Below are 22299 nucleotides of genomic sequence, written 5' to 3' on the forward strand. Positions count from 1 at the left end.
GAGAGAGAGAGTGTGTGCGTGTTCGCTGCTCCTGTTCTCTAGTCAGCGCGTAGCCACGCGGCTGCCATGTTTGTTCACTGATGGAAACAAGTTTGGTTTGAATGACAATCATTGCCAAGGGCTCAGGTAACTGCTGCTCGATGGCTCTCTCTTTTCTTCTCTTTCCTTTTCTTTTCTTTCCTTTCTTTGTTTTTAAACTCTTTTTTAAATTTGATCTCCTCTTTTTCTGTAGGGTTTAAGATGCACGGAAGAGGAAAAGTAAAGGTGCAGATGGGTGAGTGGAGATCTGAGCAGCGCCAGAGCACCATGTAGGACAAGACCAGGAGCAGGACCAGGAGCAGGAGCAGGATTAGGACTAGGAGCAGGACCAGGAGCAGGAGCAGGATTAGGACCAGTATTAGGATTAGAATTAGGAGCAGGTTCCCCAAGGTTGGCCATCTCTCTCTGGATTTCTCATGTCTCCATGTGGTCTCATGGTGATGCTGTTCTTTGTCACTTTTCTCCTTGAATTGTCATTGAAAATGTTTACATTTTACATCTGAGATAATAATAATAATAATAATAATAATAATAATGATGATGATGATAAATGCGTCACCACCACCTATAATAATAATAATAAAAGCACCAATAATAATAATAATAATAATAACAGAATAACAGAAGTTTTGATCACATTTTACAAGTCATTTTACACACACATGCACACACACACACACACACACACACACACACACACACACACATGCATACACATGCATATACACACACACAAATAGATGCTAGGGTCAGGAGGCTAAAACCATGCTCTCAATCTGTACTAATTGTAAACAAATGCATCTTATAAAGATACATTTCTCTGTTCTGTCCACTGGAACACACCTGGCTGGTCTCCTTGAGGTCCTGTGGAATTACCTCAGGAGCTGAATAAGGTGAACCAATCAGGAGGCTCGAGAACAGACCGAAAAGCTAAGTGAGATTAAAGGTGTGATGAACTGTGCTGTGTGTCCCTGACTCTATGGCAGTGGATAAGCAGAAGCGTCTCTCCAGCTCTGCTTGGGTACCCCTGTGCAGCTCATCGCACACACATCACACATGCTCACCACACACACTCAACCATGGGGATGGACTTTTATTTTGATCTTGAAGTACACAAGATAGAATAAGAGCGTGGAGCCTATTCTCTTCTCCACTAAAGTCCCTGTGGAGCCAGACAGACTTCTTCTCTCACCTCCTCTTGTCTGTCCTCCCCAAAGCTCTGGAACAAAAGATAGAGGTTGAGCGTGTGATTTCATATTCAGAGGTTATTCACTGGCCGTGGACAATAAGACAAGTACAGAGCTGGAAAGAAAACTAAGAAAAATGCAGAGGGACAAAACTGGGCTGGAGTAGGGTGAGGTGAAAGGGTCTTAACTAGTTTGTGTTGTGATTATTCTGCAGTTTGCTGTGTGTGTGTGTGTGTGTGTGTGTGAGTGTGTGTGTGTGTGTGTGTGTCTGTGTGTGTGTGTTGTGTGTGTGTGTGTGTGTGTGTGTGTCTGTGTGTGTGTGTGTTGTGTGTTTGTGTGTGTGTGTTGTGTGTGTGTGTGTGTGTGTGTGTGTGTGTGTGTGTGTGTGTTGTGTGCATATGTATCGCTCTGATTAAATGTGACACACTCAAAGCATTCAGCTCAGGGGTGAGGGGCAGAGGTCACAGATCAGCAAAAGGCTTCAAGGATGTAATTGTGGTCAGGTGTGCATTATTCCTGAGAGAGGAAGAGAAAGAGGCCCCCCCCCCCTCTCTCTCTCTCTCTTTCTCTCTCTCTCCCTCTCTTTGTCTCTCACTCTCTTGCTCTTTAAACACTGTGTACAGCAGAGCGGTTTTTGTGTGTGCGTTTGTGCATGTGTGCATGTGCGAGTGTGTTTACCTCCGGGCATTAATAGTACTAACGGCACACTCTATCTGGACACTGTCCATCGTTATCACATGTTTAATCAAATGTCCGTGACTGTCAGAAAAGAAGCACACCACACCCTGTTGTGAGTAACCGATAATGCATTAAACGTTTTCCACTTTCACCCCTAATGCACTTGCACAACAATAACTCTTGGGAAACTTCAGAGTTAGATAAGTCCAGGATCTGCGAATGCAGGCCCTGTATTTTATGTTCATGGCTTCCAGGAATGTTGTGTTGTGGATGTAGTTGTGAAACCCTGCTTGCTGGAGGGGGCTTCAGCTGACACTCGCTGTTTTTCAGGACCTGTGCGAACGTTGAAGGTGAGAAGTTGTCAGGCTTAAGCCCGAATCCGTGCTGGCCGTGGTCACTGTAGAGCGCAATGCATATTTGCACAAGAAAAAATAAGACAACAGATCAATAATGAATGAACCGTTGAGAGCTGCAGTCGTGCAGATGGAAAGTACCGGCGCTCAGAACTTGCCCTGGTGCTGGATAATGTTTGTCTCTCTGAACTCTGACATCTGCCTCATGGCTTACTTCTCAGCACTATTCCAGTCTTCCTCACTCCCTGTTGGTTTTCTTTCCTAAGGTGAGAAGCTGCGAGCAGCTAGCGGCAGCGGGAGGACCATCCCGGCAGCGTCCCTTGTGTGTCAAGAGTCTGCCCTCTGCTCCCCCACCAAAGGACTCTGACAGATGGAGAGGAGCAGGGAGTCGAGCGCACGAAAGACGTTTACGTTTTTCTCATCCTCCACAAACTGCTCACACATGTAAACATGTGCGCAGACACGCAAACGCGCACGTTATCACCCACATGTGCACGTATAAACACAAACTATCTGCAGTCATTAAACAGAATGTTACTTTTTAACTCCAAATAATTTACGCTGTCAATCCCAGCTTACTTACATGGCCAACTACAGTCAACCCCCAAGGTACTAAGACCGTCAAGCCCACATAACTCTCACAGTCAACCCCAGGTAACTCACATAGTCAACTCCAGGTTAAGCCCAGGTTACCAACACAGTCAAACCGAGGTAGTTATTTATGTCATACTGACATTTATATTTACAGCATGCAGACACTGTCCAGAGTGACGTACCATACTGCTTTCACTCTGTGGAGGAAGCCGTTATGCCACTATACTAGGCCCAAGTATACCATTAAGCTAGAACCCTGTACACATGAGGAATACACATGAGGAAAGTACAGTTTGTTTAATAATATTATTATTATTTATTTGTTTTAATGTTTGTTGTTATGGATATCATTTTTTTTAATGTAGAGAAGTAAGTGAAATGTCATGGATTGACTTTAGGGCCCATCAAGTGCTTCCTGAAGAGGTAGGTCGCTAGTGTACTTTTGAAGACATCACGAGACTCCAATATATGGACCGGTAGTGGGAGTTCATTCCACCATCTGGATGCTAGCACAGAAGAGAGTCGTGAGGCGTGTCTTCCCCATCTCTTGAGGGGCTGTGGTTCGAGTCATACTAGAGGCTCAAAGAGTGCGAGATACAGTCCTAGGGGAGGTTAGTGTTTGCAGGTAAGAGGGCGCAGGCCCATTTTTGGCAAGCATGAGGGTTTTAAATCAGACGTGAGTGACTACAGGAAGCCAGCATAGGGAATGCAGCAGCGGAGTGATGTGTGTGAACTTGGGAACACTGATCGTGAGCCGCGCAGCTGCGTTTTGGATCAGCTGCAAGGGTCCAGTGGTGTGCGCACGGCACCTGCCAAGAGAGAGGAGCAGTAGTCCGGTCTTAAGATGATGAGGGACTGGACAGGAAATAAAGTGTCATCTCTGGAAAGAAACAGACAGATGCTTCTGAAGTTCTATAAGAGAAACCTGCATGTTGGGCATGTTGGAAACATGGGCAGTGAATGAGAGCTGTTTGTCTAGGACCACGTCCATGTTTTTCGCATTTCCAGACATTGTGATAAGTGAGTTCTCAGCGCGGATGGTCAATATGTAATGGTTGGTTCTTTCTGGGATTTTGTTTTGGGTGATGGGAGACATCCATGATGAGATGTTAGTCAGGCATGCTGAGATCAGAGTTCACATCTTTTAGTGTCGGGAATGCAATACATGAATGAATGCATGCAAAACAATACACGAATGACTGCATGCAAAACAATACATGAATGAATGAATGCAATACATGAATGAATGCATGCAAAACAATACATGAATGACTGCATGCAAAACAATACATGAATGACTGCATGCAAAACAATACATGAATGAATGAATGCAATACATGAATGCAATACATGCAATGCATTCAAGGACATTGATACCAGTCATGACCAGTAACTAGGTTACTAGGTTACTATGTTACTAGGTTATGGGAAAGGATAACTGCTATTTCAAAAATATTTTACCCATTTAGCATATGACACTTTTTACATTTTCTTCTCCATGTCTCACTTCTGTTATATTTCTCACTCCGTCTCTCAATTGTGTTATAGTTCTCACGCCTTGTTTCAGTTCTTCACACTGCTGATTCAGCTGTGTGTTGAGAGCTGTAGTAGTTATATCAATATCAATATCATCACAGCATGTGGTCATGCGTCACATGTTACATTACATGAGTGTAACAAGTAATTGTGTTTAGGTTAACAGTTGTCCTCTTCATGTTCTATGCTTCTGGAAGCCTGCGAGACAGATTTGATAAAGAACATGTTTCACACCATAATTGAATAATTTACAATTATTTTCATAATATTAAAATCTCTGTCAGTCTTGTAAAGGCTATTTGATCTAACAGACTCTGGAAGTCACTTCTATAGTGGACAGATTTGCTAGTGCCTGTCCTTTCTCAGTTGAAAATATCCAAAGAGTGCTCAGATATCAATAGCGTAAAGAAATGTCCCCCCTCTGTCCTCGCAATAAATGGGTCTTTTAGATCCTCTGGCTGTCTATCCACAGTGTGTGTGTGTGTGTGTGTGTGTGTGTGTGTGTGTGTGTGTGTGTGTGCAAGTGAGTGCTGGAATAGACCTAATATATGGTCTATTAGGGGTCCCTTGTCACTGGATTAGCAGCCTGTCTAATATATGACTGTGCAGTGTATCAGTGGATGCCTGTGAAGACTCAAGGGTTTCTTGGCTTTTGAGAAAGCACTCAAATACGGCTCTGTCATTTAGGTAGCGAAACACTTACGGCTTAGAAATACACACGACATTATCCCCATTACTGCAGAACACCGCAAAGAGTAAACAAAAGCAGATCTGTTATCTGTATAAGGCTACCTAGTCCCAAAGACTTAAAGCATAACCTGGCAAACAAGACTCACAGAGTCTCGCAGAGTCTTGCGGAGTCTCGTAGCGATTGGCAGACACTTCTGAAAAAGTTGAGTGCAAAGGGTCTCGGGGGCACTACAAAAACTACAAAAATGACAAACTCACACACTCAGTTGCACAAAGATGGGGATGAGCTCAAACATAAAGATCACTGACCCACATCTCCTGGCTTAATCAAGCTTGTCCACAGGGATCACAGTCCATTTTTCAGGTTCTGCGCACAGCCTACATACACCGTGCAGGTGACCACACAGCCCACGTACACTGTGCAGGTGACCACACAGCCCACGTACACCGTGCAGGTGACCACACAGCCCACGTACACCGTGCAGGTGACCACACAGCCCACGTACACCGTGCAGGTGACCACACAGCCCACGTACACCGTGCAGGTGAACACACAGCCCACGTACACTGTGCAGGTGACCACACAGCCCACGTACACTGTGCAGGTGACCACACAGTCCACGTACACTGTGCAGGTGAACACACAGCCCACGTACACTGTGCAGGTGACCACACAGTCCACGTACACTGTGCAGGTGAACACACAGCCCACGTACACTGTGCAGGTGACCACACAGCCCACGTACACTGTGCAGGTGAACTCACAGCCCACGTACACTGTGCAGGTGAACACACAGCCCACGTACACTGTGCAGGTGAACACACAGCCCACGTACACTGTGCAGGTGAACACACAGCCCACGTACACTGTGCAGGTGACCACACAGCCCACGTACACCGTGCAGGTGAACACACAGCCCACGTACACTGTGCAGGTGAACACATAGCCCACGTACACTGTGCAGGTGACCACACAGCCCATTTACACCGTGCAGGTGACCACACAGCCCACGTACACTGTGCAGGTGAACACACAGCCCACGTACACTGTGCAGGTGACCACACAGCCCACGTACACCGTGCAGGTGAACACTATTAGATCCAGTAGTGTGTGTATGTCCTTTGAATATGAGCACTGGTTCTCAGTGGACAGGCCTCTCTTTGTGAGGGGTGGGGGTGGCGTGATGCCTGTTGCTGGTATCATAAGAGTCATAAAATCCCCAGAACTGTCAACACATACAACCCATCGCACCTGTCCTGCAGCAAGGGTGCTATACTGCCAGATTTCTGGAGGGAGGTGTGTGTGTGTGTGTGTGTGTGTGTGTGTGTGTGTGTGTGAGAGAGAGAGAGCGAGAAAGACATGTGTTCAGTTGCCCATGATCATCACTAAAGTCCCTCATTTAGCAAGTCTGCCTCATATGTTATGGTCTCTCTCTCTCTCTCTCTCTCTCTCTCTCTCTCTCTGTCCGTTTCTCTCTCTCTCTCATTCTCTCGCCTTCCCTCACTCAGCGTGTATATATCAAGTTCTATGTTTGTTGCCTTAAGCAGCTGTTATTGCTGTTAAGGGCTCGAGTATTGTTCTCAGCCCTGCTCCCTCTCTTGTGCATGCACACACAAGCCCCGGATGGAGCAGGCAGCGTCAGCGTGGCGTGTAGTAGTGACGCTGGGTGGTAGAGTGGGTCCTGGCGCCCTGCGATGCCCGTGGTTCTGTCCATGCATGCAGGCTGCCAGGAAAGAGCATGCAGGCCTGGTGGTCTGGGCCTGTTTACTGTGTGTGATCAGGCAGGACTTGGTTAAACAAACGTGAGTGCCTGTGAGCCATCCCCTCTGACGCTGCATGTTATCCCCCCGGTGCTGGTGCTGCTGGGAACACCGCGGCTGCATGTGGGTGGGAGAGCATGCATGTGTGTGTGTGTGTGTGTGTGTGTGTGTGTGTGTGTGTGTGAGGGAGTGTGTGTGTGTTGTGAGGTAGTCTGTGCAAGCTATTGAAGCTCTCTGGCTAATATGCACTTGCAGTGTGTATGTTTGTGTGCTTTTGTGAGTTTTTCTGTTTTTTTGGTGGGGCCTGGTGTGTGTGTGTGTGTGTGTGTGTGTGTGTGTGTGTGTGCGCGTGTGTGCATATGCGTGTGTTTGTGTGTGTGTAAGAGTTTGCATGCAAATATGGATGTGTGTTCATGTAAATGGGTAACTGCAAACTAAAGCCTCTTTCTTTGGGCTGGGAGAGGCGTTCTGGCAGCTGTGCTGCAACAGGGAGTCAGTGAGACGCTGTCTCCCACCTGCCAGTGGAGGTGAAGACACACTCAGCTAACCTGCTCCCCTGTGCAGTTTAGTGCCAAACAACCTCTACTCCTTACAACTGGGAAAAGGTGTGAGTGAAATTTGGAGCTGACATTCCTTTCTGCAGTGTTGAGATCACTGATTACCGTTCTTCAGTTACGCCGCGAGGATGTCCTAAATTGTCTCTCGTCTTCCTCGTGCTGGTTGCTTTGCGATATGGGTTCGGTGTTTTGAACCGCACGGTGCACAGTCCCGGTAGCAGCCCCGGGGTTACACGGCACGAGCGCGTCTGGCCCGCAGCAGCTTCTGAGGGGCGATGCGGGTGGAGCGCAGCGACGGAGGCACGTCTGCGCTTTGATCCGCGTGTCTATTCATCAGAGTGACACGGTCGGGGCCGCCCGGCCGAGTCAGGCTGCCGGATCCTCGGGGAGGGCTTCATTGGGGCTCGGGGCTCTGTGCCTCAATAGGCCTGCGACTGGCTCGGGTGTCAGCTCAGTGTGGCCTTTGTTTGTCTTTGGTCTTTAGCTCCATGCTGTTCTTCTGACACTGGTACATCATTTATTGGTTCCTCCCCTCTCCTCTCCTCTCCTCTCCTCTCCTCTCCTCTCCTCTCCTCCCATGCTCTTGAACTCTCCTCTTCTCTCCTGCTTTGTTCTCGGCTTGTATGAGATGAATATTTGATCTGTAGTCCGGCCTTTCAGAGGGTCTATCCCAACACTCCTTTGGCTGCCAGTGTCCCCACCCCCTGCCCTCGTGCTCTAAGGCCTGGGCAGTTCCAAATGTCAGTGATGTTAGTTTAGCCATTGTACACGGCTGGCCGGAGCTCAATGGGCAGCTTGTGTGCAAGCCAGCCCCCTACAATGGCCCCCTTTCTGCCTCAGACTTGTTCTCAGCCTTTCCCCTTCATAAAGGAACTCTCCCCCCTTCCTCTCTCTCTCCCTCTCTCCCTCTTTCCCTCACTCCTTCTCATTTACTCTCTCTGGAACTGGGGAGCCCTGTTTAAAATGGGTGGAGCGAGAGAGAGAGAGATTAAGAGAAGGAGTGAGAGAGAGAGAGAGAGAGAGAGAGAGAGAGAGAGAGAGAGAGCTGAACCGTGACTGAGCAATAAGCAGTTTTAAGCGGTGAATTGTTTCTGCATACTCTATCGGTAATTACAAGTGCAGTGGGGTAGCTGTAAATCCTCCTTTCACAGTGCACCTAAGCTTGTTAGCGTGCTTAATTGGACAGGAGCAGAGTGTGATCTTTTACAGAGCTCACAGGCCTACTGGGAGAATGTGTATGTGTATGCTCAATAGCGAGCGTGTGTGTGTGTGTATGTGAGTGAGTGCATGCGCACCGGTGTGTGTATGTATGTGTGTGGGTGAGAGAGGAATGAATGCAAGTGCAATGGAAAACAAAACTTTGCCAATATCAGTGAGACTTTCTGTATAAGGTCAAGAAGAATAAATCCTGTTACAGTGTAAACAGGGTCTGTAACAGAATGAACAGACCGTTACAGGGTGAACAGGGGCTGTTACAATGTGAACAGACCCTATTACAGTGTGAACAAGCCCTGTTACAGTGTGAACAGGGCCTGTTATAGTGTGAACAGGGCCTGTTATAGTGTGAACAGGGCCTGTAACAGTGTGAACAGGGCCTGTTATAGTGTGAACAGGGCCTATAACAGTGTGAACAGGGCCTGTAACAGTGTGAACAGGGCCTGTAACAGTGTGAACAGGGTCTGTTATAGTGTGAACAGGGCCTGTAACAGTGTGAACAAGGCCTGTTATAGTGTGAACAGGGCCTGTAACAGTGTGAACAGGGCCTGTTATAGTGTGAACAGGGCCTGTAACAGTGTGAACAGGGCCTGTTATAGTGTGAACAGGGCCTGTTATAGTGTGAACAGGGCCTGTAACAGTGTGAATAGGGCCTGTTATAGTGTGAACAGGGCCTGTAACAGTGTGAACAGGGCCTGTTATAGTGTGAACAGGGCCTGTAACAGTGTGAACAGGGCCTGTTATAGTGTGAACAGGGCCTGTAACAGTGTGAATAGGGCCTGTTATAGTGTGAATAGGGCCTGTTATAGTGTGAACAGACCCTGTAACTTTGTGAACAGACCCTGTTACAGTATGTCTGGTGAGATCAGGGGCTTCTAAATGTGATAGAGATGAGATCAGGGGCTTCTAAAAATGGCCCAAAGGATGTTATTCATACTAATTTTTATCAGCACCAGTACAGAGAAGTAAAATGAAACTGAAGGGAACGAGTAAAACAACAAAGCGTTCATAACATCTGGAGCTCAGCGCCAGACCTCTGAGACACGGACTCCTGATCTTCCATCATCTACATGTAAGGTGACCTGCTGTATGAAGCTACGACAGCCTGCTGTGTGTGTGTGTGTGTCTGAACTGAGGGGGATTTCCTTATGTCTCTCTTTCTCTTACAGCTGCTAAAATGATTATTATCATTAAGAACTTGTCTGCTTTTCCCATGTGGAAAATGTTTATTTTAACACGTTATAACGCAGAACGATATTTATGTAATTTTTTTTTTCTCGAGCGGCTGCTGGCTGGGTTCCTGCCAGACCCTCGAGAACAGCAAAAGCCCCAATTTTTTTCAGACTTCATGGACAGCAGACGTCGACCATCTGCGGAAAAAGGGAACGGGGATGCAGAGGTACAGTGTCTTGATTGGGCGTTCGCTCTGCCACATTCGGAAGGTTTGCTGTGTAACTATCACTTGGATCTGAGGAGGATGTCTCTGCTTCTACTGTGCATCGCATGGATGTGAAAAGCATATACTTTATGACAACGCTTTATGACAAAGCATATCCTGTTGTGGTTGCCAAGGGTAACACTGCAGCCTCGTGCATGTGAAGCTTAATGTTAATGCAACATATCCTTTCAAGCCCATATAAATTACTATGAACCAAAACTGAGAAAAGTATAATTCATCGTTATGCGAACATGGTTCTTTTTTTCATGAGATGGATCTGTGGTGCTGCCCTCTGGTGGTGGGAACTCTGGTCACATTGTCACTGCGACATGCTGTGGCATCCTGTACATCTGGATGGCAAATGGTAATGAGACAGATGTAAAAGGGGTCAAAGGTTATTTGGGTGCTATAATGGAGATTAAAAGTGAAGAATAACAGTGATGAACAATCATCTGTAGCAGCTCTGAGAGTGAACCAACAGGACAATGTGTGTGTGTGTGTGTGTGTGTGTACAGAATGACACTACAGGTGCCCAACATGATCTTATGACTTTATTGATGACCAGATCTGAATAAGTTTAGACAATATAGTATAGTTAATATTACTGCTGAAATTAAAACTGAAATCAACATAAAGTCTATTGTCTCTTCTGTTTCTTTAATTTCTCCTTTCTCTCTCTCTTTCTTGGTCTCTTTCTTTCCTGCACAGACTTGCCCCCTCCCCACTGAATTCCCTTCTTTCATAGAGAGGTCAAAAGTCAGAGGCCATAACCCAGCCCCAGGCTAAATGACCCTTCCACCCCCTAGATGCTCCTGGCTCTTTATTTTGTACACACCTGAAGATTGTACCTGTGGCTGGATCACCTGACAGCCTGATGAAAGACCCCGGAGGTCTGGTTTCAGTGCCCTCTCTCCTCTTTGACTGATAGAATCGGTGAATCCACTAAGGCCTCTGAAATACTTTGGAAAGAAAATAATTCTCTTAATGTCATGGGGGAAGGTATTTTAATAACGAATGCAATAATCCTGATTTCACTCTTGATTGAGATGAATTGATCAGCACTGCTTTTCCTCATTCAAAAATGTGCTATGTCGTCGAGGTGTTATGGCATTATTTGACATGGGACAGTCTATTCCATCACAGTGGGCAGGTGATCAATATTATACATGGAGAAAGAACTCTATTTTTTAGTCTGTTCCAACTGTATATGTGTAATGTATGTGAGGTGTCTGAACCTGGCCAACATTCTCCATGTGTTTCATCTTAGAGGAATTTTCAGACCCAAAAGATTCATTTCACGGCCTTGCGTGTGTCTCTATCTCGTTGAAACACTATTCCCTCTCCTCTCCTATCCTCTCCTCTCCTCTCTCCTCTCCTCTCCTCTCCTCTCCTCTCCTCTCCTCTCCTCTCCTCTCCTCTCCTCTCTTGTTGTTCCTGTCTCCTGTTGTTGGAAATTCTCCTTCCCTTTCGAAGGTCCCCCCACCCCCCACCCAGATAAATACTCTTCCTCTGTCTCTCCTGCCCGTAGGGCTGCCGTGTTTGCGAGCTGCATGAAGAGGCACATCAGTGTGAAACGCGATCCATCTCTCTTTGTCAGAGTGTAATTGCTTGTGCTCCCTTTATCTGTTTGTGCTGTCTTCTGTCCGACGCTTCTTACTGGGAGTTTCCTGTTTTCAGTTATTCTGAGGGATCTTGTCGTGAGCCTCAGGACTTGACTCTCTGACACACTCTTGCTCTGTGCATAGATGAGTGTGTGTGTATGTGTTTGTGTGTGTGTGTGTGCGGATCTCCTTTTTTCTGGCCTGGAAGAATACTTGTCATACCTATTGCGGTCACCATGGTGACACTCAAATTCCACAAGCCCAGGTGGAAGCCCTACCCTCTCGTCCATCTTAGCCCACTGACTGTTTCCACTCCTGGAGGTCCTCGCTGCAATTCCCCTGACAGAGCAGCCCATACGAGAGAGAAACAGAGGCAGAAATGAGCTTAAAATACGTCCACTCACAGATCTTTCCATTAGTGTTGCTTAGATGAGTGCTTTTGTTTCAGACGTCAACAGACAGGGGGAAAATCAGAATATGTTTCTGGTGACCATTTGTGGTGATTTGTGTTCTTTTTGTGTGTGTGTGTGTGGGGGGTGGGGGGGTGTGGGTGTGATTTTTGCGCTGGTGAGTATTGTCAGACAGCTATAAGAAGGAGTGCAGAATTCGCTCTATCTCCATCAGTATGTTACTCAGGTTTCCTTGTGAAACCAACAGGAACTGCTGAAGGTGAAGAAGTGAAGACCCAGTGTTATTCTGCTGTCTCTTGCTCTTAAACCAATGCATTCTGGAATGGCTAACTCAGCCGTGCTGAGTTTGGTGACTCCTCTCTTACTCACTTTCCTGCCACATAATGGTTTTGCCCTGAAGGCCATATTTTTCTTTTCTAGTAAGCAGTTTGACTCTTCCCAAATTGTGTGTGTATGTATGTGTGTGTGGGTGTGTGTGTGTGTGTGAGAGAGAGAAAGAGAGAGTGAGAGAGAGAAAGGCATATTGACCAAATGTCACAGAGTCGCTGTCCTGCTCTCCCACTCGGCTCGGTTCACACCACTGTTCAGCGGCTCTGCCAAACTCTCTGGAATGCCATTATATTTCCCTGGAGGCAAAGAAAATCTCTCTCCTGGCACACACACACTTTTTTTTTCTTTTTACCAATCTGGAATGGTGGCGCCACATAACAGCGTGTGCAATATGCCATGGAAATGCTATCTACTGTAACTACTATACACATCAACACTAAACACATCTACTGTAGCTACTATACATATCAACACTAAACACATCTACTGTAGCTACTATACATATCAACACTAAACACATCTACTGTAGCCGCTGTACTCATCACCACTAAACACATCTACTGTAACTACTATACACATCACCACTAAATATATCTACTGTAGCTACTATACACATCAACACTAAACACATCTACTGTAGCTACTATACACATCACCACTAAACACATCTACTGTAGCTACTATACATATCAACACTAAACATATCTACTGTAACTACTATACACATCACCACTAAATATATCTACTGTAGCTACTATACACATCAACACTAAACATATCTACTGTAGCTACTATACACATCAACACTAAACATATCTACTGTAACTACTATACACATCACCACTAAATATATCTACTGTAGCTACTATACACATCAACACTAAACATATCTACTGTAGCTACTATACACATCAACACTAAACATATCTACTGTAGCTACTATACATATCAACACTAAACACATCTACTGTAGCTACTATACACATCAACACTAAACACATCTACTGTAGCTACTATACACATCACCACTAAACACATCTACTGTAGCTACTATACATATCAACACTAAACATATCTACTGTAGCTACTATACACATCAACACTAAACACATCTACTGTAGCTACTATACATATCAACACTAAACACATCTACTGTAGCTACTATACACATCAACACTAAACATATCTACTGTAGCTACTATACACATCAACACTAAACATATCTACTGTAGCTACTATACATATCAACACTAAACACATCTACTGTAGCTACTATACTCATCACCACTAAACATATCTACTGTAGCTACTATACATATCAACACTAAACACATCTACTGTAGCTACTATACACATCAACACTAAACATATCTACTGTAGCTACTATACACATCAACACTAAACACATCTACTGTAGCTACTATACACATCAACACTAAACATATCTACTGTAGCTACTATACATATCAACACTAAACACATCTACTGTAGCTACTATACACATCACCACTAAACATATCTACTGTAGCTACTATACACATCAACACTAAACATATCTACTGTAGCTACTATACATATCAACACTAAACACATCTACTGTAGCTACTATACTCATCACCACTAAACATATCTACTGTAGCTACTATACATATCAACACTAAACACATCTACTGTAGCTACTATACACATCAACACTAAACATATCTACTGTAGCTACTATACACATCAACACTAAACATATCTACTGTAGCTACTATACACATCAACACTAAACATATCTACTGTAGCTACTATACACATCACCACTAAACATATCTACTGTAGCTACTATACATATCAACACTAAACACATCTACTGTAGCCGCTGTACTCATCACCACTAAATATATCTACTGTAGCTACTATACTCATCACCACTAAACACATCTACTGTAGCTACTATACATATCAACACTAAACATATCTACTGTAGCTACTATACACATCAACACTAAACACATCTACTGTAGCTACTATACACATCACCACTAAACACATCTACTGTAGCTACTATACATATCAACACTAAACATATCTACTGTAGCTACTATACTCATCAACACTAAACATATCTACTGTAGCTACTATACATATCAACACTAAACACATCTACTGTAGCTACTATACACATCAACACTAAACACATCTACTGTAGCTACTATACACATCAACACTAAACATATCTACTGTAGCTACTATACACATCACCACTAAACATATCTACTGTAGCTACTATACATATCAACACTAAACACATCTACTGTAGCTACTATACTCATCACCACTAAACATATCTACTGTAGCTACTATACATATCAACACTAAACACATCTACTGTAGCTACTATACACATCAACACTAAACACATCTACTGTAGCTACTATACACATCACCACTAAACACATCTACTGTAGCTACTATACATATCAACACTAAACATATCTACTGTAGCTACTATACTCATCAACACTAAACATATCTACTGTAGCTACTATACATATCAACACTAAACATATCTACTGTAGCTACTATACTCATCACCACTAAACACATCTACTGTAGCTACTATACATATCAACACTAAACACATCTACTGTAGCTACTATACACATCAACACTAAACATATCTACTGTAGCTACTATACACATCAACACTAAACATATCTACTGTAGCTACTATACACATCACCACTAAACATATCTACTGTAGCTACTACACATCAACACTGAACATATCTACTGTAGCTACTATACACATCACCACTAAACACAGCTACTGTTATTAGTGTACTCATCAACCATTAAAACTGCTACTGTAGTTACTGTACTCATCACCATTAAATACAACTACTCTAGTTACTGTACTCATCACCATTAAACATAGCTACTGTAGTTCCTGTACTACTATTTAGATATAGTTACTGATGTATATAGATTTAATAGCTCTATCCAGCTGTCTAATTATGATCTATGCATAATATATATGATACATTATGCCTTTTCTATATATATATACTTAAACTGCAGGAAGCTCTTTCACTCTCTCATTCATTGAATCTGCACTCCTCTGCTTCATGAACGCCTCAATTGGATATATTTGTTTAGAATATAATACTATTTTAGCTATGCATAACTAGCCATGGGTCATGCCTAGCTACTCTTCGGGACAGATTATTGGAGAGAAAGAGAGGGGGGGGAGATGAAGAGAGAGAGAGAGGGAAAATGACTGCATTCTTGTTGTTATCCTTTCATATACATACAATAAGACTCCATAAGGTCTGGACACTTGAGACTAGTCGGGATGCTGGGTCAGAGGTCACTGTCTCATCTGTTGGGGTGACAGGCCAGACATTCATACACAACAAGACACAGGCGTGGATGAGAGGATTACGCCGCCCTCTCTCTCTGTCTCTCTTCCCCTCATTCTGCATCCCTCCTAGTAAAACTTAAACTAAGTGCGGGATGTGAGAATTTGTTAGTTATCTCGCTGTACTGATGTCCAGTGAAGCAGCTTAAAGATGAGGGTGTGACTTGATGAAAGGATGAGACCACTGCAGATAGCAAACCTTACTTGTGCTTCTCCAAGATTCTCTCTCTCTCTCTCTCTCTCTCTCTCTCTCTCTCATATGCTAAATTGGCATGCCTGGTCTCCAGCAGTGAGGAGGTGTTGGCTGGAGCCAGGGCTGGGTATGGCTGCCTGCAGGGCAGGAGAGTGCCAGCAAGAGAGAGAGAGAGAGAGAGAGAGAGAGAGAGAGAGAGAGAGAGAGAGACAGCTGGACAGCAGGAGAGCCAGAGAGATCAGAGAGCTCATCTTTCAGCTGCCATTCACACTGCTGCTAACACACACACACATACACACACACACACACACACACACACACACACACACACACACACACACACACACACACACACAGTACACACGCATACAACCAAACACACTGCACACATGCATGTACACATACAAACACACACACACACACATACATGCCATTCTCTGTCTAAACTGACCTACTGTATGTAAACAAACACAAACTCCAACCATAAACACACACTCGCTCGGGAGCCTTTCACACTCCGGCGTTTTCCCTGGATCACTGCAAAACCACTTACACTTTCTCCCACACACAATACTTGCCTTACACATACTTGTGCACACACGCACACACACACATGCTGGCTAGTTTCTGTCTGCGGTATCATCGTTCTCTTGTCTTGTGCTCAATGGGAAGAAAATCACCTGATCCGCTTCACCTAAAATGCTGGTTCTGAAGAAGGCGTCTTTGTGGAGAGGCTGCGATGGGGTTGTTTTGTTTGTCTTTTCTCTGTCCAGGCTCAGCACTCCAGGGGCATTCGCTGGCTCTCTTCCTCTGGCGTGCTGCGGTGATTAATGGGTTTAAACGGGCTGTGGCCCATCTGTCCCTCGCACTGCTCCACACAGCCTGTGAGGCTGCTCTATGGAGGAGAGTCAGCCCTTCACTCTGCCTCTGAGGCTGCTCTATGGAGGAGAGTCAGCCCTTCACTCTGCCTCTGAGGCTGATCTACTGAGGATAGTCAGCCCTTCACTCTGCCTGTGAGGCTGATCTATGGAGGAGAGTCAGCCCTTCACTCTGCCTCTGAGGCTGCTCTATGGAGGAGAGTCAGCCCTTCACTCTGCCTCTGAGGCTGCTCTATGGAGGAGAGTCAGCCCTTCACTCTGCCTGTAAGGCTGCTCTATGGAGGAGAGTCAGCCCTTCACTCTGCCTCTGAGGCTGATCTATTGAGGATAGTCAGCCCTTCACTCTGCCTGTGAGGCTGCTCTGTGGAGGAGAGTCAGCCCTTCACTCTGCCTCTGAGGCTGATCTATTGAGGATAGTCAGCCCTTCACTCTGCCTGCGAGGCTGCTCTGTGGAGGAGAGTCAGCCCTTCACTCTGCCTCTGAGGCTGATCTATTGAGGATAGTCAGCCCTTCACTCTGCCTGTGAGGCTGCTCTGTGGAGGAGAGTCAGCCCTTCACTCTGCCTATGAGGCTGCTCTGTGGAGGAGAGTCAGCCCTTCACTCTGCCTCTGAGGCTGATCTATTGAGGATAGTCAGCCCTTCACTCTGCCTGTGAGGCTGCTCTGTGGAGGAGAGCCAGCCCTTCACTCTGCCTGTGAGGCTGCTCTGTGGAGGAGAGCCAGCCCCTATTGTCCTTATCCTCTTGTAATAGAGCTACTTTAGTCTTAATGTACTCTGCCCTTTAAAAACTATCAGGACTGTTTTGTGCTGAGTTTGAAAAGTGCTGAGTCTGAAAAGCTCAGCAGACAGCTGGGTGGCCTGAGCACTGGTGGGAAACACGGGCAGAGGTGTCATAACAAAATGGCTCCTGTCATAGGATCTCATGACATCTTGCGGGATCTCTAGTCGGAACCTGAGGCCTACATGTCCTGACCTAGACATCGTCGGTCCAAAAACAACTTCCTAATGAGCTTGGTAAATCGCTGGTTGTTCATGGTTTAAAATTATGAGTTGTTTTATAGGTTATATTCTGGAGACCTGACTATTACTGAGTTTTCAGCAGCAGAGGGTCAGAGGTATGTCAGGCCTTAAAGTGAAAGGGTCAGGTGTTACTGGTGCCAGTACAGACTGGTGTACAGGAAACAAAGCTGTAAATATTGTACTTGGACTCTGGTTTCTCTGACTCGTCAGTCATTAAAACGAGTTTATTGCATATTCACGGAACATGCAGGTGGTGCATGTTATACTTTACTTACACTGTGACATCATCCCATTAAGTAACTTTGTCTTGGATGGAGCACACAGTTGTTTCAGCTTATTTTGTTGCCATGCAAAAGTATACCTTAGCAACTGTCGCCAGCAGCAAGGGAATGGAACAAGGTGACATCAGCAGGCGTTTGATCGGGACAGCAGACAAAGATTCGTTTTGCTTTGCTAGCGGAGTGCAAGCTTTCTCCCTTGGGCTGGGCTAAGGAGCGTGATGTAAGAATCCGATCTAGCGTCTGACCTATCGAGTGCTAATCTTCAATCGGGTGCCTCGGCTTCTGCGTGCCTTAACCCCTCAGCTGATGCGCTCCGCTTCACTGAGGGAGGACGGCTCACTGACTTCTCATGACCACCAGAGCACGAGACTTTACGAGCTAGAAGAGAAACGGGCTCGTCGAGAATGAATGAGAGAAAAATGAAGAGACAGACAGAGGAAGGAGCAGAGGGAGGGATGAATAAAGAGAGGATGAAAGAGAAGGAGAGAGGGAGAGAGGGAGAGAGAGGGAGAGAGAGGAGGAATGGGCTTTGTTAATCCCTGCACATCTGGCTTCTATTACGATGTGGGAGCTGCTAAAATAATGTTTTTCACCCTACAAGCCTTTCTGTGCTATAAATTACCCATCAGCCACTGTGCCTTCCTGACTACGCCTGTCTCTCTCTCTTCTCCTCTCCCTCTCTCTCTCTCTCTCTCTCTCTGTCTCCCCACTCTCCTCTGCTTTCTCCATTTATTCCTCCCACCCACCATCCCTTGCAGTGATAAAGAATCCTGTCTTCTCTCTCTCTCTCCTTCCTCAACCTCTTGCACTACTCATGTCTCCTCATGGAGTCCATCTTCCACCCCCCTTTCCAGAGGAGAGTTCATTTCACAACCCCCCCCCCCCCCAAGGAGAGGTCATTCCACTCCGCACCCCCTCCCCTGTGTTTCCCTGCTCTTATTCCCACTGACCCAAACTTCACAGTGAGCATTTCTGCATTCTGGATGCCATATTCTAACAGATACCATGCAGGGACTTATATTATGCAGTGAGCCTTTGAGAAATGGGGACCTGGCGCCCATTACGCAGGGTCCTAGAGCATTGGAACACAAACATCTGTGTTTACGCAGGGTCCTGGCGCACTGGAACACAGGGTTTCATGTTCCAGCACGTTTGATGCAACAGACTTGATGATTTGAGTGAGTCCACTCATGACCTATGGAGAGGGATAAGGAACTAAACTAGGTGCAGTAATCCTGGTGTGATGCGCTGCTGTAGGCAATTCTGTAGCAACTTTTATTATGTATGTGTGACTGGCCACGATACGGGAGCGGCCCAGGTCACGAGGAGGCGGGGAGGGGGCAGTGCGGCTCAGAAACTGCGTCCTGCCCCTCTGAGAAAGCGTGAGGGCAGGGTGAGTGTGGGGCCCATCGCTGGGGCCAGCGTAGGCCTAGTGTGGGGGCTGGTGTAGGGGCCAGCGCAGCCTGGTGAGGGGCCGATCTGAGCGGCGCAGAAGGGCGGAGGGGTGGAGGGTCAGGGCATCGTCACCAGAAACACCAATTAGCTAAAGTGAAGTTGACAGGAGCGGGTGGATGAAAGCATCAGCGTGCCGGGTAACCGGCCTGCGGGCGCCGATTGCGTGGGCCGCGGGGTGGGTCCAGTCCTGAGGGCATTCCAGCTCGCACCAACAGGGACATGCTGGAGCTGGCATGGGGGAGCGGCCGGTTACGGCCTGGTCGGGGCTGGCACGGATGATGCCCGCCTACATGTGCCCTGCCTCCGCCCAGGTGGAGGGGGGCATAATCGGTTCAGATCAGAGCAGGAGCACTAAAGCATCAGTCTAGGGGAGCTGTTATTACAGCCATTAGTGCGCTAACCTTACCTCATATGTTAAAATTAGCACCAAACATAATGCAGTCATTAGGGCTCATGAAAAGAGGGTGTGTGTGTTTGTGTGTGTGTCAGAGGGGGTGAAGGGATATATGTCAGCCTAGATTACACACAGAGGAGACTACTGGCATTGTTTGCATCTGTTCCTTTACGCATTCTTTAACGTTAATTTTCACATTTAGACTTGCCTCGAGTCAGTAAAACACACTACCTTACCATTTCAAAGAGGGTTTCCTGCTTAGAACACTGTGCTTGTGTGTGTATCTAGATGACATCTCAGCAATTAATATAAAGTTTTTTCAAAATATGCCCTAAGCAGTGTTTTCTAAGATGTGTCTAAGCTGTATGTCTTGATATTCCCTATAACATAATCATGCAACCTCAGGGTGAACTATAAGAGCAGGAAGAGGTGCATGCATGTGTGTGTGTGTGTGTGTGTGTGTGTGTGTGCAGCACACTGTGATCGTCTGTCTGGTGCCAGTGAGCGTGCTGGCATGTCAGAGCAGGGCGTAACAGGACCTGGGTATGGTCTGTCATTCTCAGTCGCTCAGCCTCACATGGATGCGTACTGTGTCACTGGGCATGATTCCACACTCATAAATGTGCCCCCATCTATCTCTCCTCGCTCAGACCCCACCCCACCCCTGTCTATCGGTCTCTCGGTTACTCCATCCCATAATTACCTGGAGATTTCTGAAGCGGTAAGGTGCAATGCTGTATGCCATAGCTGCTCAGATGTCAGGGAGACTGCATGCCATTACTGAGCTCGGCACTGGCACAAGAAGAGAGAGAGAGAGACAGAGAGAGAGAGAGGGAGAGAGAGAGAGAGAGAGAGAGAGAGAGAGAGAGAGAGAGAGAGAGAGAGAGAGAGAGAGAGAGAGAGGCCTACTTATGGCCTAATTCTTGTGAGACTGTCTGTCTGTTTGGTTTCCTGAAGTTGTGGAGTCGCTGACGTCTCATGGAGCTTTTTTACTCTCTGTGCACACTGTCTCACTGCGTCTCTCTCTGCCATGACCATATTCATTTGCAGCGTTGCCAAAGCAATATTAAAACAAGAATGAGCGTTTTCAAAATTAAGAAAAATGAGAACGATACGTTAATAATATTATCTTTCTCTCTCCCTCTCTCCCTCTCTCACCCACTTTCCATCTCTGTCTCCCTTTGTTTCCATTTGTGCTCATCCCTCTCCAGCTCTCAACTTTCAGGAGGGGGTGGAATGGGAAACGGTGTCTCATGTCTGGGCAGTGTGTTTCTCACTCTGTCTCAAGATGAATCACAGATCTGTCATTTCCAGCTTTGCCCCGAGAGAGCGGCAGACCAGTGGTGGCTGAGCTCCGTCGCGGCACGGGCATCCACGGTCCGGGCCACGCCCGAGCATCTCTGCACCTTGGCCGGCGACCTGTTGGCACGGCCGGGGAGCTGCCAATGGGGTCGGATCTTCGTAACAATGGCCTTTCCTATGGGCAACAAGGAATGCACCCAAACCTCACCTTCCACGTATCCCCTCAAAGGGCCCCTGAAGGGCTTGTCCGGCTCCGGGTATGAGAGGGCAAAACAGACAGCCTTTCATATGCGTGGCCCACGTTCAGATGCTAAGTCTGTCATTTTTCTGTCATGATCCGTGGGATTACGGATGGGGGGGGGGGTCTCCTCGTGGGGGTCTACGATATCAAAGCCGGAAAGGGTGGGGGGAGAGGGAGGGGAAGGGGAGGGGCCGCTGACTGCCTTTGTTCCAGCTCCACCCCAGGATTCCATGAAAAGATCACGGAGCAGCCTGATTCGTCACGGCCTGGGTCTCTCCACTCTGATTGGTTCCAATGAGCGGGCAGATGTTCCGCCTACAGCAGGGGATCTGAGAGACTCCTGCCCCACTCTGTCCCACTGCTGGATGGTCTCCTTCTCTTCCTCTCTCTCTTTCCCTCTCTCTCTTTCTCTCTCTCTCACACACACACACACACGCACACAAACACACACACACACACACACACACACACACACACACACACACACGCACACACACGCACACAAACACACACACACACACACACACACAGACACACACACACACACACCCTCATACTTCTAGACAGCCTCCCAACAAAGACTATACACATATACTGTATATGTACCTAACTCATTATAGACACAGACAAACATTCCACTACTTACATCTGCACACACACACACACACACACACACACACACACACACACACACACACACACCTGTAACTTCCCCAATTCCAAAACACAGAAAAATACAC

At 46.4% G+C, this 22299-nt stretch overlaps 1 long non-coding RNA gene across 2 annotated transcripts in view; it reads right to left on the reverse strand.

Annotated features, from left to right (window-relative positions):
- Positions 1-875: 875 nt before the first annotated feature.
- LOC113585912 (uncharacterized) overlaps positions 876-22299 on the reverse strand; it is a 33337-nt gene continuing 11913 nt past the window's right edge. Inside the window, exons 3-4 of one of the 2 annotated variants that reach the window (XR_014124177.1) lie at positions 11872-11988; positions 9512-11007 (exon numbers count right to left, since the gene is read on the reverse strand). This is a non-coding gene — a long non-coding RNA (uncharacterized LOC113585912). Of the gene's footprint in view, positions 1259-9511; positions 11008-11871; positions 11989-22299 lie in introns of those variants that run through there. The other variant, XR_014124178.1, reaches the window with a different exon arrangement.

This window comes from Electrophorus electricus, chromosome 6 (assembly GCF_041902795.1).
Source record: "Electrophorus electricus isolate QZ-2024a chromosome 6, ASM4190279v1, whole genome shotgun sequence".
Taxonomy (NCBI): Eukaryota; Metazoa; Chordata; class Actinopteri; order Gymnotiformes; family Gymnotidae; genus Electrophorus; species Electrophorus electricus.